Source organism: Rattus norvegicus, chromosome 3 (genome assembly GCF_036323735.1).
Source record: "Rattus norvegicus strain BN/NHsdMcwi chromosome 3, GRCr8, whole genome shotgun sequence".
NCBI lineage: Eukaryota > Metazoa > Chordata > Mammalia > Rodentia > Muridae > Rattus > Rattus norvegicus.
The window spans coordinates 77,789,254-77,816,663 of NC_086021.1; the positions used below are offsets into that span (position 1 = coordinate 77,789,254).

At 43.7% G+C, this 27,410-nt stretch overlaps 1 pseudogene; it reads left to right on the forward strand.

Moving 5' to 3' along the window:
• The first annotated feature begins 1,721 nt into the window (after positions 1 to 1,721).
• Rps13-ps7 (ribosomal protein S13, pseudogene 7) lies at positions 1,722 to 20,853 on the forward strand (annotated as a pseudogene).
• Positions 20,854 to 27,410: the final 6,557 nt, after the last annotated feature.

A 27,410-nucleotide genomic window follows, 5' to 3' on the forward strand; every position in this document is an offset into this window, starting at 1 on the left:
CTCAGACTCAAGCAAAGTTCTAGTTCTAGCAGAAAACTCACCAGCTCATTGATTCAGTGCTACTGTCTCCTAAACTCCAACATAGTAGCATGCATGAAAATTATGGTACGAAAAAGGAGTTCATGTGAACTATCACTGTATCTTGTACCGTGTGCATATATCATTGTGGCTTGAGAGGCATCAATCATTGGGGGCCAGTCCTTCCTCACGTAGACTGTTTACTGTATCGCTCCTTTCTTCTGAATTCTAACAGGTCTTTTGAGTCATTGTAGCAAGGCAGAAATGCTAGTAGTATACTGAACTTGACTGGAATATGCTGTTTGTCATCTTTGTCAGTGCTATGACCAATTACCTAAAAAGAAGCAACTTGAGGAAGTGATGTGGCCCCTACAGCCTGGGTCCTAGAACCCTGACTAGGGCAGACACACAGACACATGTCCTGAAAAGTTGGGCTCAGTACAGCAACCAGGAAGCTCAGCGTGTGCATATGTGTAATACAGGAGGAGCCCGTCTCCCCTAGTCTTAGTGGAGGTTTCTGTAGACGAGCAGGCCAGACTGTAAACTGGAAGAGAAACCTGCAGAGGACCCTGATCCTGTTCCCAGCAGCCACATGGCTGCTCATAACTGTCTGTAACTTAGCACCAGGGGAATCTAACGCCCTCTTCTGGCCTCTGTAGGCAATGCACACATATGATGGTCAAACAAAAAGGAGGCAAACACTCAGACACATAAAGTAAAAATAACTAAATCTTTAAAAAAAGTAGTTTTTCCATCCTCCCAGGTTTGACCACGTCAATATTTTAGTTCATATGATTCTACTTTTAAAAAAATCTACTTTTAATACAAATGTGCATTCAAATACTACTGCACTGTATGTTCTGGATTGTTGCATGCATTTTTCTCTTACCCCAGATGGCTGTTTATTGCCAATAAGGTCATTTCCTACCACTTACTTTCTCCATGAAGAATGAGGAATTCATTTTGGCTACTGGTTTGAGAGGTTACAGTCCACTGTGGTCGAGAGAGTATGGCAAAGGGAAACTTCACCTTGGTGGGATCATGGAGCAACTTGCTAACATTTCAACAGGCCAGGAGCAGAGAGACTTTGGGTTAGATCCCCTCAGCCCCACCCCTGTGTCTCTCCATCTACCAGTTAGGCTCCCTGTCTTATAAGATCTACAACCCCCCCCCCAAAAAAAATGACACTCCTAACTGGGTACTACATGTTCAATCCCATGAGCCTGAAGGGGTCATTTTGTATTCAAATTGTAATATTCTGTCGTTGGCCCACTTAGACTCATGGCCATCTCAAAGCCCATTCCAACTGTAAAAGTTCCAACACCACTTAAAAGTCCATAGTTTAAAGTTGACTCCAAGACTCAGCACAATCTCTTAGCCGGGAGCCTAAGTTATATTCTTCCAGCATAAAATGAGTGTGAACATTCCCAGTATAAAAGAGAAGAATGGGGCACAGCAAGAAACTCAGCAGGGAAACAGTCAAACCAGAAGCTCCATGTCTAAGGCCTAGTGCTGTGATTAGCATCATCTAATGCAGTGAGAGCATCACCTAGCACAGTGATAGCATCACCTAGCACAGTGATAGCATCACCTAGCACAGTGACAGCATTACCTAGAGCTGTAATAGCATCACCTAGCACTGTGACATCATCCCCTGTGCCTGGATAGTTTGAGGGCAGCTGCTACCCTCTAGCTTTGTTGCCTGTGGCACATCCATCATTTCTTTTGGGTCATCTCTACTTGGCGCCTGCAGCTTTTCTCAGTGTATGTCTACATACCTGGCGTCTCCATAGCAACTTAGACTTCAGCTTCATTGCCTCATACAGAGACCCCTCCCTCAGGAGCTCTCTTCAGGTAATCTAACTCTATTACACACTTCCTGGCCTCAGAGAACTTCAGAGGACCATGGTGCGAGCTGACTCCAAAATCCTCACATCCTGTGTACCTGCAAATACACCATCACTTGGCTAAGCTCTGTCTTCCAGAGATATAACTTGGCTCCATCAGACCATAGCTACGATGGTTTCTGAGTGTCTGCCTGATTCAATCTGGGATAGCATTTTCCTGGAAGTCTGTTTTTGAGTAGGAATGTCTGGCTTGGCACTCTCTGTGCAAGCATTCTCTTTTTAAGTGAATTTGCATCTTTAAGATCTGGAATTCTAGATGAGTTGAGCATTTTCCCCAAGCTACTCTTCCTATTGTCCCAGTGCAAGATTCTTGGTTTTCCTTTGTTGACCCTAAACAACTATCACCCATTTGTCTGCATCCATTTGTCCACCACTTTGCCAGGACTCATACTCCAGTGAACATGCCAGACTCTGCTCTTCATATTTTCTTGTTCTCTATTTCACTCTTAATTCTCACTGTAAACCTCATCAGACTCAGCAGACAATAACCGTGCCACAGCCTGAATGTTATGTTGCCTTGAAACGTCTTCCAGCAGATTAGTTTGTGATTCAACCTAACTCAAGTTTTAGGGATGGACAGAGCACAGCGCAGAAGACTTTCTGAAATAGAACATGAATGCCTTCTTATTTCTGTTCTCCTCTGAGGCCTTATGAACTTCTTCTTTGCCTTTTGCATTTCTAAGCATATTCTTTTCTTTCCTTGCCCCTTGAACACTGGCCCATCAGGCTCCATTTGAGGCGTTCTAGGACTTTGCTAGTCTGAAGCTTCAAACTTACCCCCAATGCTTCTCAAACCTAATCTAAAGGTCGAAGAAACATAGGGTCTCAGGTTCCTTACATAGCAACATCCGTGTGTGTGTGTGTGTGTGGTGTGTGTGTGTGTGTGTGTGTGTGTGTGTGTGTGTTTTGTTGTTGCTCCTATCTTCTATATTAGTTGTTTATCTCACTGCTGTGATCAAAAAGACCTGACAAGAAGCAGCTGGAGGGAGGGAGGATTCATTTGGGGTCATGGCTTGATGAGCTACCACCTGTCATGGAAGGGGAGGTGTAGCTGTAGGCAGCTCTCTGGCCATGGGAGCATGTGACAGCTTGTTCACACCTTGGCCGACTAGGAAGCGGGGTCCTAATATTATTTTTAAAGTCTTATTTATAGCTTATTTACTATCTGAATGTCCTATAGTTTGTTTCCCTAATCTCCTGTTGTTCAAACTTCTGGTTGCTTTTAGTGTTGATAATTGTTTCTCAAATGGACTGGGCATGGAACCCAGGGGCTCATACCTGCTGGGCACCTGTCCTACCATGGAGACATACCACTTGCAATCTTTATAAAGGATTCATTTTATTAGGAGAGAGAGAGAGGCAGAGAGAGAGAGAGAGAGAGAGAGAGAGAGAGAGAGAGAGAGAGAGAGAGAATGTGCGCATGTCTGACCATGGAGGCCAGAAGACAGTAGCAGAGATAGAGTCACAGGTGAGCCACTGGACATAGATAATAGATATTGGGAACCTAACTCAGATCCTCTGAAAGAATCCTCTTAAGCATGGAGTCATCTTTTAAGCCCCTACACCATTTGTAATGTTGAGCATTATTACGAGCGCCATAACGAACTGTCTCAGATCCTGCCATTGGTTCTTGCAATAAGGATGTGGAGCAGAACGTGTGTTTTCCCATCTCCTGCTACCTATTGACAAATGCCCTTCACTAAAGTCTTCAACTTGGGCTTCTTTTAACGCTTTCCCCATGGCCCTTATTCAGTCAATAGATACCACTGATAGACTTTGGCAGATAGAACTTAGTTTTCCGCCCTGATTTTTCTTCAGCGTTACATGTCTTCTATTTTCAGGGCCCCTTAAAAACAGTAGACATACAAAGGCACAGACAAGTTAAAGCCAAGAAGGGAAAAACAAAAGAAATACAACTCACACAGGGCCTCACAAAGGTGCCGCAGAGTAGATGAAGTTGCCCTACTGTGTCTCTTTAAATGCTACTTTCCAAACGTTCCTTATTACCACTTAAGATGTAAATAAGTCATTCTTGGTCAGAAACTGCACTGTTACTGGGGCTCAAGCAGCCCGCCCTGTGTCCAGCTTTGAAATACCGGGCACTGTCGCTATTCACTTAGCCGTGTTTGAAGTGGCAACACAGCGAGAAGCCAATTGCAGGCGTTCCTCTGTGGGGGCTTCTACGGCACGATGGTGGAAGCCAAGGCCGGGACACAAAGTCCTGACGCTCAGGTGACTCACAGCCCCACTTATCTCTATGTGAGGTCCAAACACAAGTGCCAGAATTTCACTTTCTGCAGTTTTCTATTTTTGCTAATTGCATTCGCCGTGCAGTCTTTCTTTATATCCCACACACGTTTGACATTTAGAAAAGGTGTTTTAGCCTCTGGATTTAAGCAAATTGGTTCCCAAAACTCCCCATCGAACCACACGCTCTGAGTTAATGCTCACGGTGTCCTAGGTGTTAACACAGCTTGGCTTTGCCGCGCTGCCCTCGCTCGATCTAGCTAATCTTAATTCGTATTTGCAAAGTGGATTACTTTTTTTCCCAATAACGAGTCAATATCCAATTCAGCTGAAATTTGGTCTTCCATTGATTGCTGCTCTTTACCTGTGAGAAATTATAATGCTGGTTTAAAAAACAGAATCCAGAGTAGGTTTGCATTTGGACTTTAATTTCTACCTAAGTGAGGTCCTCCTGGGCCCCACGTTCTAAAACACTTGCTTAGCAACAATGAGTTTGTCTCTAGAAGAATTAGGGAATACCCCTATTTTTTTTCAAACATTTTGTTCCAGGTCAGAAGATGGCCTAGAGGATGACCAACTGATGGTTGGTCACAAACAGATGATGGGTCACAAAGCACGTAGCCTGTCACTGATATTTAAGTGATTCTGGAAAGCAAGGTCTAACAGTGACTTTTTATGTGGTTATGACCAACTACATGGCATGGCAAAAGCAACTTGAGAAAGAAAGGTTTTTTGTTTTTTTTAAAGACAGGGCTTCTCTGTGTAGCTTCATCTGTTCTGGAACTCGCTTGTAGGCTGGCCTCAAACTCCCAGAGATTCCCCCTGCCTCTACCTCCCAAGTGCTGGGATTAAAGCCATGCACCACTACCACCAGGCTTTGGCTCTTGATTTAAGGGTACGGTCCGCCAGGGTGGGGAAAAACATTGTGGGCAGAACATGAGGCAGCTGACCATGTTGCTATCTGTAGTTAGAGATGAATTTGGACAGTCCACTTCCTCACTCCTTTTCATCTAGACTGTGATTCCAGTCCATGGGCTGGCGCCACCCACATTTAGATTGTATCTTCCCACTGTCATAAAGGCTTTTCTCTGAAAAGGCTCTCCTAGATAGGCAGGGCCAGAGATTTATCTCTTAGGTGATGCTAAATTTTTGTTAAATAGACAATTAAGATAACCACGACACAAGGCAAATCTTATTGAGAATAAAACCACACAGACAGGTGTCTCCAAGGATGGGTGGGGATAAAAAAAATACCCAGTGTGCCCACATTAATATTGTCTCTTGCTCCTGTCCTCCCTTTGGGGTTTCTCCGTTACACTGAGAACTAATCCCGACCATTCATCCCACTATCATTGGCCGTGAAGAGTAACGATGCTTTCATTAGATGCCATTCCTGTTAGCACCATTACTATAAAAAGACACATGAGCAATATCTTATGTCCAAGAAGCCTTTCAACTTTCCCAGATTAATCCATCTATGCTCAAATGAACATTCTCTAGGACCCGTTTTGACTAGTTAGTCTTGTAACTTTCTTTTGATTGGTTGGTATCTAACCCACTTGTTGAGCCCCAACCACTGCTCTCCCCCAAGACTCGATGAGTGTGCACTCTACATCTCACTCTGACCTATTTTATCTTCCAGTTGGACACAGTTGCTTCCCATGATCCCCACCGAAACCAAAAGGCTGGAACTTTTGAATCTTGGTGAGAACGGTCAGTGCATTTAATTTGGGAGGCTCAGCAGCCCTGGATCCTCCTGGGTGCCCTTCCTTTTAGGTTCTGGCAGGAGCTGTGTTGCAAGGCCTACTACTCTTCATTAAGTGAGAGGCATCCTTCTCCCCTCCATTGAATGTGGTTATGTTTCCCTCCCTGGAGGACCCAGTCTCACAGCCCAAAAGAGCAAAAGGTGCGTTCTTCAACCTGATTTACTTCCTTCTTTCCTTGAATAAAGGTAGGTCTCTTCCCAAGATTATGGTCAGTATAGCATATTCATTTCTTCCCTTCTCCATGATCTCGCCCTTTCCCTTACAAAGGGCTTGAGAATCTACTGGTTTTATATCATATAGTTCCCAAGCATGGGCTAGGTGCTCATGTCTTATTTCTCCATAGTTGGGTCAACATTGGCTTTAGCAGTTCCAGTCCTGTAATGTGTGGGTACTTCCCAGACGTATGTGGAACTATCTTGTTCAAATACATTTTAAACAAGAAAATCCTATATGCTGAAATATGTGTACTGTTAAAATGAGTTCCACAAAATGGGTCCCAAAGAAATAGGTCCCACACCCAACACACACTGCTAAGAAAGACAGGTCCTCACTCCTGGGCCTGATCCTTCCACTCTTGGCCTTTCAAAGCACTAGGGCCTGCTTTATAGGTGCGTGTCTCTGCTAAGGGCTTTTGATGTGAGTAGAACCTAAACTTTTCCTCCTATCATTCTCTAGGAATATTTTCCCCAAAGCAACCTTAGAACGTTCTGGGACTTAAATGAATATGAGCTATATTTCATCCCCTCAAATTGAGTACACCTCGAGGTCTTCAAATTACCTTTCATATTGCACACCTCCTGGAGAGGGATGGCCCAATGCTTTGCTCACACTCATTGGTCACTAGACCCCATTGATGAAGATTTATTCATCTAGAAAGTTAGTTAGGACTAAGTGGATGAAGCAAGGCCCCCCTTGCATTCTTTAGTTAAGGATGCATAGTTTACATCTCAAAGACAAAAATGACGACTAGGATTATGCTTTATTAAAATTGTATTTCTGGCCCAATGGCCCATGGGAACAGAGAAAAGTCTCAGGATTCCTGTGACCTGGCAGTGTTTGTGGCCTGAGACCATCTGTTGTGTTCCAGATGGTTTTTGTCCATTGCATCCATATGCTGCAGCACCAGGCTGTCTGCCTCTCCATCCTCCTCCCCTGTCCTTCTTCATTCATCCTAAAGGTTTAGGCACGAGGTCTTAGAATCTGCACTTAACCATGTGAGGGGTCCCCCCTTGGATTCTGCACCTATCTGTGTAAGGGTCCCTACCCCACCCATCACTTTACAACTCTTTGTTGCTTCAAAAATATTTTTTTTCCTCCAGAAAATTGGTTAGGGATAGATAACTGCTACTGTTTAACAGGCATAACAAGGAGGTTTGAGTTTTTAAAAATCGATTAAATTTGTTCTTTGACAATTTCATACACATGATTTGTTGACAGCAAAACATGTATAATGTCTAGTTTCCGGCAAAAACCACTCACAGGAATTTGTTGATAGTTAAATGGTTCACTCATGCAAAAGATTAAAAATATAGATGTTGTCATATTATAAATGCCAATACTCTCTTTGCTGCCAGACTGCCCCCATCATGGGTGGCAGGCATGCTCGCAGAAATCGCCTGTCTAAGTTGGCGCTGCCCTACCTCGGTGGCCTCCCCACCTGGCTGAAGTTGATGTGGAAAGATGTAAAGGAGCAGATTTACAAACTGGCCAAGAAAAGCCTGACTCCATCCAAGTATGCGCGATCCTAAGGGACTCACATGGTGTGATGCAGCTCCGTTCCGTGACTGCTAACAAAATCTTGAGAATCCTTAAATCCAAAGGCTTCGGCCTTGATCTCCCTAAGGTTCTCTGCCACTTGACTAGCAAAGCAGTTGCTATCAGGAAGCACCTTGAGAGGAACAGAAAGGATAGGAGTGCTACATTCTGATCGGGAGAGCAGAATTTACTGACAGGCTCGTCCTTATAGGACTAAGTGGGTCCTCCCACCCAGTTGGAAATATGAGTCGTTCACAGTCTCTCTTCTAGTGGCATATACTGTCCTGTGTACATGAGCAGTTAAATCACTTTAAATAAATAAGAAATGCTAATATATAATAAAGCCTGCCTCAACTCTTCCTCAATTATCTGCACCTTTGAGTAGTGACTCTGTTATCATTCTTTGTGACAAGCAAGAGGCTTGACCCAGTTCAAGGTAACTGTGTATCAAGTGGTATTCCTAATTACAGATGCCTTGAAGACCTGTGGAGCCACCGTCTTCAAGACGTGAATCAAGGGGCAATGAGAGAACCTGCTAGTCAAAATGTGATGTGGGACAATTTACTCTAGAGCATGCGCTCTTAAGATGAGCTCCCACCCACCCACAAGTGTTTTCTCTCAAGATGAAAGGGAACAGGGCGACTGCCAGAAAAGCTGAGGGAGACGTACTTGTCTCTGGAGACCATGGTGGGCATGAATGAAAGCAAAATGGATAAGACACCAATCAGATTATTGATGGCCCCTGTCCCAGTGTTGTAGAGTCCCAGCTCAGGTGGAAGACTAAGGAGGAAGTGCTCTGGTGGGCAGAAAGGGTAAGGACGTTTGTGGGAAAAGGCAGGGGATAGATTTCCCTGGAGCAATTTAGCTGTGCACACTAACACATTGATTTGCTTTGATATTGTCAACTTGAAAAAGAATCAACTTTTTGGTCACATACAGGAATATTTACATCAAAACATGTGTATGTGTGTATGGTTATACATATATTTATATGGTTATACATATATTTATATGGTTACACATACATACATATACACGCATATATGGTTTTGTAGTTTAATTCACAAAACACACTCATGAAGAAATAATTTGATAGCGACTGTGTTTTATTTGTTTGTTATTTCCTTGGGGGTTTTGTTTCCTGAACCTGGAGTAATGAGGGCCCAAGGAGCAGAAGGGCCTGGATTGTTGGAAGGAGACAGGAAGAGACAGGAGAGCGGAGTGAGTAGGGCTGGATGGGGGTGGATGGGGTGGTGTCAGTGTAAATTTCCTGATGCTGAGAATAGAACATACAGCATACTTAGCATTCTCAGTATTAATGGTGGTGATTCTTTGTGTGCATGTGCAATGTGCTTCTTTAATGCCCCACATTAACACATTTCAGTAAAGAGATTTATTTACATTCTTCAGATGTGCTTGTGACTAAGTTGTACCAGAAGGCTTAGTGCAAACATTTTGCAGTTTGAAAGCCTCGTTTCTTCTCACAAGACTGCAAAGTCTCTCCATACTTTGGCCGGATGCACTGGTGGCAAGAGGACAGTGAGAAGGATATGTGACCGCTCAATTTGTTAGGACACTTCTGGCTCCTAGTAACAACAGCAACAGCACTCTGACAAGTGGCGATTCACCTCACTGGGGACTTGCTGTTTTCAAATACCTGGAACCCCGGATCTGGATTTGTTCAGCACAGACAACGTGCACCCTCGGCCTTTCCTTCGTGGTGTCAACACGTCTCTGCCCCACCAGCCATCATGCCTACATTGAGGGCAGTTCCAGGTTTTGTTTGTAATTCCTGTTTCTAGCGTGTGCTCACACATATGCTCAGTCACACATGAAGTATGACCTGCGCGCCTGCCGTGTGTCGGATTCTAGACTTGGCGCTGGAGGTAGACAGATGCTTAAGACAAATGGCAGGAAAAGGGATACCTGGTGTTACTGCTTTTCTTAGGAAAGGAAGCCGTCCCGGGAGTCTTCCCTTTCCTGAAGGAACAGGGACGCATGCTGCTTTCTTGTTCCATAACTAAACGGTAATCAGAGGATTTCAAGCTCAGTCCAGTCAGCGCTTGCTGATGCTAGCTCAGGGGAACACATGGCGCCCACCCATCTGAGATGGTACCTGTAACAGTTGCTTCTAGCATGCATTCATCTACCTAAAGTAACATATAACCGGGCATGGTGGCACACGCTGTTAATCCTAGTACTCAAAAGACAGAGGCCAGAGGAGCTCTGTGAGTTCAAGACCAGCCTGATCTACATAGTGAGCTCAAGGACAGCCAGGACTAAATACAGAAACTTCATCTTAGTAAACAAACAAACAAACGAATGTATACTAAGCCCCTTTAGTCAGTATAAATTGGACATTGGGAAAAATATAAAGTCAAGGAATCCTCCATCTTCTGAAAAATAAAAACAATACAAATACTGTGTTAATACAGTGCAATAAGAGATCAGGTGACCCTGGGGGCACAGAGATAATGAGGAGTGGGGAAATACTCAAGTAGAGAATAAAGGGTGGACCTGGATAAAAAAGACTTTCTAGAAAGGAAATGCCGCAAGGGGCCTGCAGGGTAAGTGGGAATCCACAGAGCATGGTCAACTTGAAGGTGGCAGAGGGCACAGGAGGCTCTGAGCTAGTTAAAGTGATCACATATTGCTCAGAGTACATGTCACTGTACAGAATTCAGCGTCTTCTCTAGGTTAGTGTGCCAACTACTCAAGTAATTGATTAAAGGGGAAGATTGAGTGAGCAGTGGAAAAAGACAAAGGCTCAGTCCACACTGGTACCTTCTGACAAAGGCTCAGTCCACACTGGTACCTTCTGACAAAGGCTCAGTCCACACTGGTACCTTCTGACAAAGGCTCAGTCCACACTGGTACCTTCTGACAAAGGCTCAGTCCACACTGGTACCTTCTGACAAAGGCTCAGTCCACACTGGTACCTTCTGACAAAGGCTCAGTCCACACTGGTACCTTCTGACAAAGGCTCAGTCCACACTGATACCTTCTGACAAAGACTCAGTCCACACTGATACCTTCTGACAAAGGCTCAGTCTACACTGGCACCTTCTGACAAAGACTCAGTCCACACTGGTACCTTCTGACAAAGGCTCAGTCCACACTGGCACCTTCTGACAAAGGCTCAGTCCACACTGGTACCTTCTGACAAAGGCTCAGTCTACACTGGCACCTTCTGACAAAGTAGTGAAGGATCAATGCACGTGACTTCTGAAACACTGGCTCCTATGAGTCCTTTCTGTTTGTTTTGCTTCTTTTTGGTTGTTCTGACTTTCAGAAATAAAACCCAGAGCCTCTGGCAAACTAGACAAGGGCTGGACCACTGAGCTTCAGCTCCGGCCTCTACCCTTTCTGAAAGAGTTCACGAGCGAGTACACAGAAGCCCTTTCAGAAAGCATAGGGTGTGACATGGGACCATAGATAAATGAAGTGACATCCAGCTTTACACAGCTCCTTTCTGGGTGTGACAATCCAAAACTTACTGTTCTGGGAGAAGTATCTATAGCATTCGGGTGTTCCTAATAAAATAAGGCATGTTATCTCTCACAATTTTATGTTGACCTAAAGATACTATAGCATTTTATATATATGTATATATATATGTGTGTGTGTGTGTGTGTGTGTGTGTGTGTGTGTGTGACAGAGAAGAGTTTTGACATAGGATCTTACTGTTTTACCCAAGCTGACCACACATTTGCAATCCCCCAGACTCAGCTTTAAAAAGCAAGTTAGTTGTGAGTTTGAGAGACATATCTATCACCAATTGTATTAAATATTGGCTCCTGAAGTCTGGAGGGAGCTAAGGCTCTCACAAGCATGTTTAGGTAGGGGCTCTACCGCCTAGTTACATCTTTGGTGTACCCACAACACGCTGTTCCTGAATAATGGAAATCAAGGTCACCATCAATGGTCCTCGTCACCCAAGGCTGTACGTGTCTGCTAGTCAGGTGACCAGAGAATAATACAATCTTATGTGATCCCGCCCTACTTATAGACTTCTTTCTCCAAAGTTCCTCTCTCCCCTTCTTTCTTCCCTCCCCTCTCTCTCTTCCTCCCTCCCTCTTCCTCCTCCCTCTGCCTCTCTCCCTTTCTCTCTCCCTCTCTCCCTTCCTCTCTTTTCCCCCTCTCTCTTCCACCCTCTCTCTACATTCTTCTTTCCTTTCCTCTTTCTCCCTCTCTTCCTCCCTCCCTCCCCTCTCTCTTTTCCCTTCCTCCTTCCAACTCTCTCCCTTCTTCCCTCTCTCCCTCCCTTCCTCCTTTCTTCCCTCCATCTTTCTTGCCCACAGGATCTTACTTTGTAGCACTGTCTGGCCTGGACCTTACCATGTAGTCTAGGCTGCCTGCCTTGCTTCCAGAGCTCTGGGAGTAAAAGCATGCAGCACCACACCTAGCTTCCTGAGGCTCTTCTGAATGAGAACTGTTTTTTTTTTTTTTTTTTTTTTTGGTCTTTTTTTCGGAGCTGGGGACCGAACCCAGGGCCTTGTGCTTGCTAGGCAAGCGCTCTACCACTGAGCTAAATCCCCAACCCTGGAGAACTGTTTTTTAGACTTTCTTCTTTGATGACAGTGACAATCATGGTCAAGTGTCAAGTGGAATAACCCTCAATCTTAAAAAAAAGTCTAGTTTTCTTATGATGAGACTGAGAAGTTTTTGGAGGACAAGGAACCATTGTCATCACGCCATGTCAAGGTCACGTGCTGCCAGCATGACCGATCCCTGTTAAAGTCAGCCTTGCCCACGGGGGCAGAGGAGGGTTTGCTCGTATTTCTCTGCCGAAAAGTTACCCACTCATTTACCTGTGGAAAAGATTCTTGCCCGTCTCATTTCCTCTCAGTTCCTGTCAGTGTATCTTAAGTAGGGATTATATTCCATGCCAGAATGAAAGAAATGTCTGCCATTCAGACTTATCTTCTTAGATATTATAAAACAATGGAGAGAAATTCTCGATCACTTTCTTTTAAAACTTCGGTTTTCAAACCGTGGGTCACAACCCTGTTAGGGGTCACCTAAGACCATCAGAAGACACAGATACTTAAATGACAATTGCTAACAGTAGCAAAATGACAGTTATGAAGTAGCAACAAAAATAATTTTATGGTTGGGCTCGCCCCAGCATGAGGAACTGTGCTAAGGGGTCATGGCATTAGGAAGGTTGAAAGCCATCGTTCTAAAAGACAATACCTATAGCACCTTTTATGAGCATGGATGAGAAGAATCCTGGAGTGTTTATAAAGGTGTGCATAAGTGAAAGAACACCCGGCTTTTCTACAAGGCAGGTCTGGGTTCCCGTGAGGAGAGATTTCAGTGAAAGTGAGGAATGGCCGTGAGGAAGTCATTACTATCCCTGTAAGAACCAGGCCTTGACAACCGTTAAGAACGGTGTTGCTTTTTGTACTTTCTCACTAGGTGACCTCTACGAACCTAATCTGCCAGGGACCAACCTCACGGCCTTGGGTCCCCCTTTCATCTTTGAGTCCATCAGTTTCTGATGTCGGATGGAGATGTCATTGCCAGTCCTTACTGATCCAAGTGCGTGGCTGGCACTAGTGTATGTTGTATTGGAGGGAGAGTAGGGATGCAGCTGCTTAGCTGTGACTCTGAACATTTAAAAAACAAAATCTAAAAGCCGGGAGTTAGTTAGTAATTCCCTTGGCAGGGAGACACAGTTTGATCAGGTAAGAGGCCACCAATTATTTTTACTTATCCTGTTCAGCACAAACAATGTATATATTTAGCTTATGGACTGCTGCCCGACTCCAGTGGGGATATTTTATAGTACATGACATATGCACAAAATTATAACTCCAAGTTCATAACATTGCTCAATTCTGAAACTCATCCAGCACAAAGGATTTTGATCATTTGTAGACATCATTATCAGTTTCCTGGAGAAGGTTTCTCTCAAAGCTTCTCAGAGACACTGACTCTCCTACTTCTACACTCTAGACTGTTCCAGCAAGATCACTCCATGTTTTCACTTACAATACAGTCTCAAAGTCCTTTGGAATCAAACCCAAGAGATGTGTGGCAAATATTCCGGGCTGTCAAAGGAATGAACTAGGACTCAACACACACACACAGGATGTTGTCACTGACAACGAGCTGTCTGGGTGACTTTTAAAAAGTCACATGACTCCCCCCTCACTTTCTATCTTGTGCAGTTCATGGCCCCTTTTCCTAGCTGGCAATCTCTTCCCTGTGATTAAATCAGCTTTAATTGAAAGCTTGCTGTGTTTTAAAAATACTACACTTCCTTGTGTATGCGATTTTTCTTCCCACCCTGTCTCTAATTCTAAGGACGAGAGTTGTGTGTCTGGATGTGAAGACAGTTTGTAAAATTTTGTCTGCCCCATTGTTGTCTGGAGGCAAGTTCCCCTCGAGTTATTGCATCCCCAGTTGATGACCCAGGAAATAGTCTTACTATTTTAAAGACTAAGTAAAGAACTGTCTTTAGTAGATGCACCGTGTCTCTTAGGACTTCAGTGAGCTGTAAAATCAGCTTTCCCCTCCAGATAGCTAACTTCACAGGATATGCTAGTGACAGGCAGGTATGGAATTGAAATCTGAACAGAGTCCTGGAAGTTTTGTGTTGCCTCCCTTCTCTCGCTCCATCTCATGTGGCAAACTTGGTACCACTTGACCTCTTGTGTTCTAGATGGTTTTGGGTACACAAAACCTCAGAGAGGCTGTTCTCATGAATAAGTTGTAGTTTCTAGTAAGGCTATACATCAAAAAGTAGGTGAAAATTTAGGGGCCTCAGCAGACCCATTAGCACAGTAGGTTCACAGGAGGCATTGTGTCCTGCCCGAGTTACTGCCAGAACATTATCTTTGAGAGCAGTTGTAGGTATGACCTGAGGGGTAGGAGAGATGGCTCAGAGGTTAAAGCATAGGTTGTTCTTCTAGAAGACTGGGTTCAATTCCCAGCACCCACACAGCAGCTCACAACTGTCTGAAACTCCAATTCCAAGGGATTTGACACCCTCACACAGACAGGCACAGAGGTAAAAACGCCAGTGTACATAAAATAAAAGTAAATTGTTAAAGATGAACAAACAAAAACTAACTGAGTATGACCTGAATGCCATGCTTTCTAAATTTTTATTGGCCCTCATTCTACTTATGAAACAAGAAGCGATTGTTCTCTTTTAGGGAGCTATTTCAATCAGTCATGAAGAATCATGAAACTGGAAAATATACAGTGCGGTATTTTTCTAGATTTTGACATATATGTTAGCATTCACTGACAGAGTGTCTAGACGCAGTAGATTCAGAAATTCCCTAAGAGGCATGTAAAGGTGGGGTTAGCTAATGGTTTCAAGTAAATCTTCACTTAACCATATCTAAGTGGGAGCAAACAATTCCAGCCAGTATCAAAGTGAAGAGGGGAATCTGATTCAGATTAGGATGGCTTATCACTCATGTTTCTTCTTATTATTGTTGTTTGTCAGGCTTATTCCACTTTCCATAGATTATATAAAACATTCCCTTCATGTCTTCCAAAATCAAACTTGGGCATTCTAGCTAGAGCTGCCTTTGAAGGTACAGTATGCTGTGTGTCATCTGCAAACTGAAACCATGAGCGGTCCTAGAAGGGATGCCTCTCAGAACAGCCTCTGCTGCTGCAGGAAAGGAGGCCCTTCTGTTGGACTCTACCTTTGTCCCTGAGCCACATGAGGTTCCCGAGGAAGACTAAGGACATGAAATGTCACTGGGGTCCTTTGAAGAATTTTTAGTAGCCAAGTTGTCCTGGAACTCACTCTGCAGACCAGGCTCAAACTCAAAAAATCTGCCTGCCTTTTTTTGCCTTTCAAGTGCTAGGATTAAAGGTGCACACCACCATATCCAGGGCCCTTGAATGACTCTTAAGAAATAATAGGGTCTGGAGAGATGACTCAGTGGTTAAGAGCACGGACTGCTCTTTTACAGGTCTTGAGTTCAATTCCCAGTAGCTATGTGGTACCTCACAACCATTTGTAATGGGACCTGGTACCCTCTTTCTGGTGTGTCTGAAGATAGCTATAGTGTACTCAGATACAGTAAATAAATAAATCTTTAAAGGAAGAACAATCTAGAAGAAACTGACATTTGAAAAAGGCTGCCCAATGATGTGTAAGAATTACTCCCAACTTCCTTTCTCTTCCAAGTGTTGTAAATTATGTAACTTAAATTCATTATTAACGTTCTTGGTTTTATACTGTAAAGTGTCTTATCCTGTGAAGGCCTCCCTCTCTGTATTTTGCTAAAGGTACCCTCCTCACTTTTACTTCATACATTTCTCATTCCATTGCATAAGAAATGGGAGGATGAGGACAATGGCTCTAGTTCAAGCAAGAGTCTGAAGAGCCTTAGATCTCTTAGCTTGTGGCCACATAGCTTTAATGGCCATGTGGTCCTCTTTGCACATCGTGAAGAATTTCTCTTTGGATGTGGTCACATAGAGCAAACAGCTGCTTTCTTCCAATGTGCCCTCGAGTCTTATCGAATCACATCAGGAACGCTGCCATTGCAAGTCACTGCATTCTGAGGGATCGGTAGCTAGGGCCTATTGTTTAAGAGAACATATAGTTCAGTCAAAGCATTCCTCAGGCAGACTCCCACAGATTCAACCTGTGTTTGGACTCAGCATTGAGCTGCTCTTGGCTTCTCTAATGGGAACACATTCCTGAGGACCCTGCTCTGAGGAAAGAGAAGGCAGATAGCTTTTCTCCTCATTGGCTTTTCAACTTGACTTTGAAATCCTCTTCCTTCTTGTCAAGTGCAGGCTGAAATGCCAACAGAGTCTTTTCAGACATCTTAGGTCACTCTTATCAACAGAGAACCAGGCCTGGCCTCCCTTCTGACTTGATCTTTGGGCTTGACTTGGAATTTACAACTTCCATGGTGCAACTCCAGGCCACCACTGATAGGGAAATACAATGTTATTTTGCCTTCTTGTTGATAATGCCCTAGCAGACATGAGAAGCCACTGTGTGTCGAGGTGTTCTTCACTAGTAGGCCAGCATCCACACCTATCAGGAAACTGCATCTCATCGAGCATGTACCAGCAGGAGGAGGGCCTGTGTGGAGTTCCATTTAGTGGGAGCAGTTTCTTCTCTCTCAGTTCAGGGTGACTGATTTCTGTTCAGAGTTCCCCAAACTCATTATCCTCTATTAAAATCTCTGCTCATGACCAGCAGAAATGATTCAAAGTAATGCAGACTTAGATTTTTTAAATTCTCAGGGAGGATTTCAAAGCTCACTGGCAAAAATCACTTAAAATGCCTGATGAGAAAAGATTGCTTCCATTCCTACCCTCGTGCAAGTGATCAGAAGCAATAGAGTAGAAAACAAAACAAAACAAAATGTGCACGAAAGAAACCAAATTGCAGAGATCAGTTGATGAACAGTGAGAGGCACTATCGGAAGTGGGGGGAGGGAAAGATAGTATAAAGAAAGAGTAAGGGGTTGGGGATTTAGCTCAGTGGTAGAACGCTTGCCTAGCAAGCACAAGGCTCTGGGTTCGGTCTCCAGCTCTGAAAAAAAGAAAAAAAAATAAAAAAGAAAGAGTAAGAGTTTTAGGAAAAGTGTTTTAACTCGCTTTTGCTATATCACCTGTGTTTCGGGAACAGCATGTGCTACCAATTCCTGCCCAGAGAATATTGAATCTGCAGATGAAAAACAGATGCACACAGCTGTTTAATTCCCACTTGCCTTATTGACTCAACTGCTGGGTGCCTCAAATCTACCTCGGCTAGTGTGCCCTTCCCAGTACTCCCAGATCAGTACCCTAAATCTGCATTCAGCTTCAGTTACTCAGTCACTTTCAGTCCCAGTTCGACATCCCCAACCTCTACCTGTAGAAGCAGCCTATGGCCATTCTGCCCAAGATCTCACATGACTGCTTGACTTTTTTTTCCCTCTCAAGCATGGTGAGCTCTCCTCTCCTTGCATCTGCCAGCTTTCCTGCAGGGACCTGGAAGTTCTGCCTATTCCTTCTGCCCATCAATTGACCCATGGCATCTTTATTGATAGATCAAGAACCAACTGGGGAACAGGACCTTAGCATCGGAATGACCCCTACAGAAAAGTAGGGCTATGACCTCATCTCCAACACAACTGTACTCCACACGTGCAGTGTGGTTTCATTTCCCAAGTCTTTACGGCCTGAAAGTTGATCTGTGTGATGAAATTCTTTGGCAGTATGAATAGAGAAAGGAGACATGTCCAGAAATTAAGTTGCACACTCTGCAATCCAGAGCACAGACTCCCAGATAGCCAGTGAGGGCACCATACTAATGTGTAAGAGTTTGGGCTCACCTTGCCTCTGAGATGCTGAATCCTTAAAAGAGGTGGTCAGTAGATACGGTCTGTGCACTATTTCATTTCTTTGCTCTCAGCTGAAGATTCTGGGAAGTTCTGTTAGGTTATTGGCAGGATTCACCTTTTATGGTTGTAGAACTGAAGCCTGTGGTTTCCTTCCTGGCTGTCAGATGCTGGTTGCGTTGCACTCACATCCCAGACTGTGCAAATTCCTTGTCACTCGGTCACCTTCCCCTGTAGCAGTGGAGAACTTCTCCATGTTGAGGCTTTGCTCCATGCTCCTTATCTCTTGATGTTTATCCTCTTCTGCAACTGCACAGATAAAACCCTCCACTTGTAATTGGTCCATTCAGTTAGGTCAGGCCCTCAGGGAGAGCCACTCTGTGAACAACAGGTTTGGGACCTTAATTATATCTGAAAAATTCCTTCATGAAGAAGTGTTTGGTGGAATATCGGGGAAAGGGTATGTATGGCAAGAGCTGGGAACCTTGAGAACCAAGGCAACCTTCTTGTGCTCCCGGGATTTCTGCAGCAGGTCAGTTACCTGTCTTTCCAGCCAGGTCTCTCTATATACCAGAACCCTGCAGTAAAAATTTCAAGATCACTATAGTATCTAAAAGAAACCATCTTACTATTTATAAATGTAGTTCTTTATTCCTTGGCATTAAAGGGGTAACTTTAAAAGTAGAGTTGGTCAGGTTTGGTGGGGAACATCTGTAATCTCTGAATGTAGAGAGTCGAGGCAGGAGGATTAAGAGTTAGAGATCATAGGAGCTCCATAGGAGCTATGGAGACAGTTTATGTTCAGCTTGGGACAAAAAACAAAAAAACAAAAATAAAAAAAGCAAATGAAGGAAAAGCAAACAAGTCTTAAAGCAAAGATAGAGTTGTAGCTGATCCTCAAAGTTTGGGGACCTGTGGTGGGTAACTGATATGGGGGAGCTGAGATTCTCATAGGGTTTTGGGTTACTTGGGTGACAAGCTCCAGTCAATTTGCTCTCCAAAAAGGCACCCTAATAAATTAATTTGGTTTTGAATCTGAATTTTGTAGCAAACCCAGGAACTCTCATCAAAGCTTGCCATTTTTGAGCATTCATTGTTAACAATGAATCTTAGACACAGAAGTGAAAATAAACAAAGATAAAATATTTTGGAATGTATTGTTAAGTCACAAAGACCAGGATTTAAGCAACCAACAATCTCAGGATCCACTTAGCTACTGTTAACTCTCCGGCTCTTCTTCTCAGCGCCCTTCCCCATTCTTTTTTTTTTTTTTTAATTAACTTGAGTATTTCTTATTTAAATTTCGAGTGTTATTCCCTTTCCTGGTTTATGGGCCAACATCCCCCTAACCCATCCCCCCTTCTTTATGGGTGTTCCCCTCCCCATCCTCCCTCCATTGCTGCCCTCCCCCCAACAATCACGTTCACTGGGGGTTCAGTTTTAGCAGGACCCAGGGCTTCCCCTTCCACTGGTGATCTTACTAGGATATTCAATGCTACCTATGAGGTCAGAGTCCAGGGTCAGTCCATGTATAGTCTTTGGGTAGTGGCTTAGTCCCTGGAAGCTCTGGTTGCTTGGCATTGTTGTTCATATGGGGTCTCGAGCCCCTTCAAGCTTTCCAGTTCTTTCTCTGATTCCTTCAACGGGGGTCCTATTCTCAGTTCAGTGGTTTGCTGCTGGCATTCGCCTCTGTATTTGCTGTATTCTGGCTGTGTATCTCAGGAGAGATCTACATCCAGCTCCTGTCTGCCTGCACTTCTTTGCTTCATCCATCTTGTCTAATTGGGTGGCTGTATATGCATGGGCCATATGTGGGGCAGGCTTTGAATGGGTGTTCCTTCTGTGTCTGTTTTAATCTTTGCCTCTCTATTCCTGCCAAGGGTATTCTTGTTCCCCTTTTATAGAAGGAGTGAAGCATTCACATTTTGATCATCTGTCTTGAGTTTCATGTGTTCTAGGCATCTAGGGTAATTCAAGCATTTGGGCTAATAGCTACTTATCAATGAGTGCATACCATGTGTGTTTTTCTGTGATTGGGTTACCTCACTCAGGATGATATTTTCCAGTTCCAACCATTTGCCTACGAATTTCATAAAGTCATTGTTTTTGATAGCTGGGTAATATTCCATTGTGTAGATGTACCACATTTTCTGTATCCATTACTCTGTTGAAGGGCATCTGGGTTCTTTCCAGCTTCTGGCTATTATAAATAAGGCTGCAATGAACATAGTGGAGCACGTGTCTTTGTTATATGTTGGGGCATCTTTTGGGTATATGCCCAAGAGAGGTATAGCTCGGTCCTCAGGCAGTTCAATGTCCAATTTTCTGAGGAACCTCCAGACTGATTTCCAGAATGGTTGTACCAGTCTGCAATCCCACCAACAATGGAGGAATGTTCCTCTTTCTCCACATCCTCGCCAGCATCTGCTGTCACCTGAGTTTTTGATCTTAGCCATTCTCACTGGTGTGAGGTGAAATCTCAGGGTTGTTTTGATTTGCATTTCCCTTATGACTAAAGATGTTGAACATTTCTTTAGGTGTTTCTCAGCCATTCGGCATTCCTCAGCTGTGAATTCTTTGTTTAGCTCTGAACCCCATTTTTTTAATAGGGTTATTTGTCTCTCTGCGGTCTAACTTCTTGAGTTCTTTGTATATTTTGAATATAAGGCCTCTATCTGTTGTAGGATTGGTAAAGATCTTTTCCCAATCTGTTGGTTGCCGTTTTGTCCTAACCACAGTGTCCTTTGCCTTACAGAAGCTTTGCAGTTTTATGAGATCCCATTTGTCGATTCTTGATCTTAGAGCATAAGCCATTGGTGTTTTGTTCAGGAAATTTTTTCCAGTGCCCATGTGTTCGAGATGCTGCCCTAGTTTTTCTTCTATTAGTTTGAGTGTATCTGGTTTGATGTGGAGGTCCTTGATCCACTTGGACTTAAGCTTTGTACAGGGTGATAAGCATGGATCGATCTGCATTCTTCTAAATGTTGACCTCCAGTTGAACCAGCACCATTTGCTGAAAATGCTATCTTTTTTCCATTTGATGGTTTTGGCTCCTTTGTCAAAAATCAAGTGCCCATAGGTGTGTGGGTTCATTTCTGGGTCTTCAATTTTGTTCCATTGGTCTATCTGTCTGTCTCTGTACCAATACCATGCAGTTTTTATCACTATTGCTCTGTAATACTGCTTGAGTTCAGGGATAGTGATTCCCCCTGAAGTCCTTTTATTGTTGAGGATAGTTTTAGCTATCCTGGGTTTTTTGTTATTCCAGATGAATTTGCAAATTGTTCTAACTCTTTGAAGAAATGGATTGGTATTTTGATGGGGATTGCATTGAATCTGTAGATCGCTTTTGGTAAAATGTCCATTTTTACTATATTAATCCTGCCAATCCATGAGCATGGGAGATCTTTCCATCATCTGAGGACTTCTTCAATTTCTTTCTTCAGAGTCTTGAAGTTCTTATTCTACAGATCTTTTACTTGCTTGGTTAAAGTCACACCGAGGTACTTTATATTATTTGGGTCTATTATGAAGAATGTCGTTTCCCTAATTTCTTTCTCGGCTTGTTTCTCTTTGTGTCTAGATATACTTATTAGTCAAAGCCCAAACAATATACAGTAGCCACCCAAAGGCATCTGAGCAGAGGAAACGATATTATGAAGAACCAGTGAGTACAAGATCAGGATGACTAGGAAGGTTAACTTAAGGCTAAAGAGGCCTGTGGTGAGGGGCACTGTCTAAGGAAAGAACATCGAAGGAGGCCCACTGCCTGAGACAGCTTGGCCGATGCTCCAGAAATTGTCTATAGTCGCACTTGATGGTAGCTGTCTGGGTTTCCTGAGCCAGGACTTCACCTCAGGTACTGATAGGCAGAGGCTAAAGCAGATGCGCAGAGACAGTTGGGGCATTGGAGTCACTTTGTTGAGAGGATAGGTGGAAGACAGAAGTGAGTGGTGTACCTTTCAGGAAAGTCACTGGTTGGGATGAGCCTCAGTGACTGTGGAGGTGGTGCAGGGCCTGGAGGCGTGGCTGTGCTAACACAACAAAGAATAAAGGGAGGGATGGGACTACTAAGCTTAGGATCATGTTCCCTGTAAAGAGGAAATGCTCAAAGGGGCTAGCTCACTGCAAAGGGGCTAGCTCACTGCAAAGGGGCTAGCTCACTGCAAAGGGGCTAGCTCACTGCAGGAGAAGAGGCGTACAAAAGCAGAGGTGGGCAGACACAATATGTTGCCAGACTGAAATCAGAACATAAATTTTATCTTGTTTTTGTTTGCTTATTTTATGTATACTAGTACACTGTAGCTGTCTTCAGACACACCAGAAGAGGGCATCAGATCCCATTACAGATGGTTATGAGACATCGTGTGGTTGGTGGGAATTGAACTCAGGACCTCTGGAAGAGCAGTCAGTGCTCTTAACCACTGAGCCATTTCTCCAGCACCAGGACTATATAGAACTATATAGATATAGAAATAGATGTAGGTGTAGGTGTAGAAATAGATATAGATGTAGCTATAGATATAGATGTATAACGATATTATAATAATACAATATACAAATATACAATATATAATTATACAGTATATTACAATTATAATAGATGATATAATATTATAATATTATATAATTTTGTGTGTGTGTGTGTGTGTGTGTGTGTGTGTTCTATCTCCCTGTACACCTATATACCAGAAGAGGACATCAAATTACATTTCAGATGGTTGTGAGCCACCATGTAGTTGCTCGGAATTGAACTCAGGACCTCTGGAAGAGCAGCCAGTGCTCTTCACTGCTAAGCCATCTTTCCAGCACCCCCAGATTTCATTTTGTAATCTACATTGTTCACTTCAAATTACCAAGAATTCACAAAGATGAAAATAGTGTTTTAATAAGCATATGACATTCCATTTCCTAGATGATCCGTAGCTTTTTGTTGTTGCTGTTGTTGCTGCTATTGTTGCATGTAGAGAGACCTGTTCCGTCAGCTGTTTGGTGAAGCCTCTCTGACAGTTATGCTACGCTCCTGTCTGCAAGTGTGGCAGAATATCATTGACAGCATCAGGATGAGCTGCCTCTCATAGCATGCATCTCAAGCTGGACCCGTCATTGGTTGGCCATTCTCTCAATTTCTGCACCTCTTTACCTCTGCACATCTTGTAGGCAGGACAAACTGTACTGGGTTTATGCCCCAACCCCTCCATTAAAAGTCTTGCCTAGTTACAGGAGATGCCTGGTTCAGACTCCATATCCCCCATCACCAGGAGTCTTAGCTGGGGCCACCCTCCTAGATTCCTGAGAGTTTCCACTGCCCTAGCTTTCTAGCTTATCCTAGAGATGCCCCTTCCCTTCCCCCATTCCATTGGTTCTTCTAGTTGTTCCCTCCCAGTGCTCCTCACACCCCCATCTGATCCTCCTATCTCCATGGAGAAAGCAATTCTTGTAACAACATTTCATAGTGAGTGATGCCAAAGAATTGTTTAAAAATGGCAGTGAAGCGGCTATTAGTACGACGCTAATGAGAGAACCACTCAGAACTTACAGACAAGAGCCCTGATCCCTGCAAACACAAATCTCAGGCTGTAAACACAGAAACCATGTGAAACAAGACCATTTTCATATCTTAAAAATTTGACAAACTTAGCAGTCTACTTGAGAAGGGCTATCTTTTTTTTTTTTTATTAACTTGAATATTTCTTACTTACATTTCGAGTGTTATTCCCTTTCCTGGTTTATGGGCCAACATCCCCCTAATCCCTCCCCCTCCCCTTCTTTATGGGTGTTCCCCTCCCCATCCTCCCCCCATTGCCGCCCTCCCCCCAACAATCATGTTCACTGGGGGTTCAGTCTTAGCAGGACCCAGGGCTTCCCCTTCCACTGGTGCTCTTACTAGGATATTCATTGCTACCTATGAGGTTGGAGCCCAGGGTCAGTCCATGTATAGTCTTTAGGTAGTGGCTTAGTCCCTGGAAGCTCTGGTTGGTTGGCATTGTTGTTCATATGGGGTCTCGAGCCCCTTCAAGCTCTTTCAGTCCTTTCTCTGATTCCTTCAACGGGGGTCCTATTCTCAGTTCAGTGGTTTGCTGCTGGCATTTGCCTCTGTATTTGCTGTATTCTGGCTGTGTATCTCAGGAGAGATCTACATCCAGCTCCTGTCTGCCTGCACTTCTTTGCTTCATCCATCTTGTCTAATTGGGTGGCTGTATATGTATGGCCCACATGTGGGGCAGGCTCTGAATGGGTGTTCCTTCTGTCTCTGTTTTAATCTTTGCCTCTCTATTCCCTGCCAAGGGTATTCTTGTTCCCCTTTTAAAGAAGGAGTGAAGCATTCACATTTTGATCATCTGTCTTGAGTTTCATGTGTTCTAGGCATCTAGGGTAATTCAAGCATTTGGGCTAATAGCTACTTATCAATGAGTGCATACCATGTGTGTTTTTCTGTGATTGGGTTACCTCACTCAGGATGATATTTTCCAGTTCCAACCATTTGCCTACGAATTTCATAAAGTCATTGTTTTTGATAGCTGAGTAATATTCCATTGTGTAGATGTACCACATTTTCTGTATCCATTCCTCTGTTGAAGGGCATCTGGGTTCTTTCTAGCTTCTGGCTATTATAAATAAGGCTGCTATGAACATAGTGGAGCACGTGTCTTTTCTATATGTTGGGGCATCTTTTGGGTATATGCCCAAGAGAGGTATAGCTGGATCCTCAGGCAGTTCAATCTGCAATTGAGAAGGGTTATCTTAAAACAACTCAGTAATAATTAGATTTATTCTTCATCTATAAAAATCTACAGTGGTTGGCTGGGGAGATGGCTCAGTGGTTAAGAGCATTGGCTGTTCTTCTAGAGGGCCCAGTCCAGATTCCCAGCACCCACACGGCAGCTCTCAACTGCCTCTAACTCCAGTTCCAGGGATCCGACACCCTCACCCAGACATACATGCAGCAAAACCACCAAGATACATAAAAACAAAACTAAGCCAAAGACAGACAGACAGACAAACAAACAAACCGTGGAATAAAAAAGGTCCAGAAAGAAAAGCATGATGAAATGAGAAGAAGAGAGAACAGGAGGTAGGGATACTTACTGAAAAAGATGAGGTGGTGGCTTGGGCTTGGCAGGAGAAGAGTTAGCATTGATAAGGCCCTGGGTTCAACCCCCAGAAAACCATGCGACACAAAGGTCAGAGTGTTAGGGAAGAGAAGGTAGACAGGAAGGTGGGAAAAGTGAGCAGACCAGTACAGGAAAAGTGGACAGAGGCAAAAGAGGGCACAGGAACATTTTAAAGCAAACCGTGTCTCCAGAAGGGTAATGTATCAAAATATGTTTAAGCACTAGGAATAAACAAGTTAAGAAAGACGTCCTCGCAGGAAATCAGCTTTAATTGCTCAATTCCCCAGAGCAGCAGAGATGGCTGTGTTCTGTGACACTGATATAGCTGGGTCCTGTCACGGAGAAAGGGCAGCAGCATGTGCCCTTCTGTGTGACTGCACGGTCTTTGACACTTCCATTTGCTTTGAAATTTCTCAGAATAAACGGCACAAGTATTTTAATAAAGACAGAGACCAAGCATTTCCACATGGCAGGGTGGGGTTACTTGCCGATGGGTTATTAAGAACGGCATGAATTCTCATTCAACCTCAACCCGGGTGGGGAAGGAACCAGTGTTCAAGGTCCAAACTATCAAGGAGATGGCCTACCTTCAGAGTTCTCAGAGATTGGTTTCTGTCATGACTGGTTCATTCTGCCAGAAAGGCAAGAGCCATGGGGAAAGTCGGGAGAACCCCTCTCTTGGCTTAGGGTGTTGGCTATGGAGAAGTTCTTAGAAATTATTTGGTTTGGATCTTTTGCCTTAGGAGTTACTCTAGCTAATGGAAGACAACCACGTGTGGGCAAGGTGTCTCTACTCTACTCTTTTGAAAGAATGAAGCCCATTGCTATCCCTCTGCTGTTTCCTCCTGGTCGGCATACCGGTTTGATAAAAGTGATAGGCTTATCAGGTTAAGACAGTAATTTACTACCATTGCTTTAAGAGGTACCAGCGACTAACAGTAAGGAGAAATAGATCGACCCTGGCGGGACATATTTAAATTCATTAGGTTTCCAAGCTTTCATCCAAGACGGACTTTTTCTTCTTAGTCTATGAACCTTTTTGGTTTGGACTTCGCATGGCACTAAACAAGCACTCATCAGTTTATATTCTAACAATATCCAGTCTGATTAATCTGTTTAATTAGCAGTGGGTTGATGCTTTCTTGGCCCACTGCAAGTCCAGTTACCAAAAGAAAAGGGGAGAAATAAAGAGCAGCTGTTTGCAAAAACACAGGGCTCCAACAACTGCAGGGGACTGAGGAGGGACGCTCTCCCCACAAATGTTAGCCCAGGGCAAAAAAAAATTTTTTTTTTTTAGTACACACAAAAGATTAAATTAACAATAGATGAATGGCAAGTGGGGTCTGCCAGTGACCAGACTTTCTCAGGAGCCAACCTTTAACAACGCGGATTATTTCGGATAATTCATGGTTTGCCATCCTTTATTCTTTGTCTCCTCTGTAATATCCAGGGCACATCTTAGACGGATAATTAGGGCATTATCATATTCCTTAACTAAGTCAGACAAATTGCACCAGGCTTCGAGGCAAACCAACCTACAGTCCCACATTAGCATTGTCTAATCGTTCCGAATAAAGTCCCTCGCCTTCTTTTTTCCCCTGTTGCCTCAACTTTATTTGTCAACAAGACTCGGGCGGGAGTGAGAGCGTTCCCTTTTTCTGAGGAGGGTTTTCTTGACTGCGCTAGCCACTAGGTAATCTCACAGCTAATACAGGCTGCAGCGTGGTAAGATGGAGGAAAATATAAAGGTCAGAACCATGTTTCTAGCATGAGAAAAAGGGAGTGATAATGACAGAATATTTCCAGCTCATCAGGCCTTTGCTAAGTGCTGCTCTTATTACGAGATCAGTAGTGTTTGACAAAGAAAGGCTTTCTGCAGGCTGCTTCATTAGTCTGCCCTGTCGGACCTCACCTCCAGACCTTTCACTAATCTGTTGGCCAGCTCAATAGTCTTGTTAGTTCTATTCACTTCTTCCTGACAGTGGCTTGTCTCAGCTGCGTAGCCCTCCCAGAGGCTGGCGGTGAGAGCAGCCAGGTTTGTGTCTAGTGCCTTTAAATAAAAACAGTGAGAGACAACTTTGGATATTGTCAGAACAAGTTTAAAAAAAAAGAGAGAGGAGAGAGAGAGAGAAAAAAAAAAGATCGCCGCCGACTTATTTTTATGTTGCGGAAAGTTAAATTATACCGTGGGCCCAGAAGTAAACAGGACTGCATTGGGAGACTGTGCCAATTCACACAATGAGAAGGTGCAGGAGGGAAAATGGAAGCAAAGGGGATTCGACA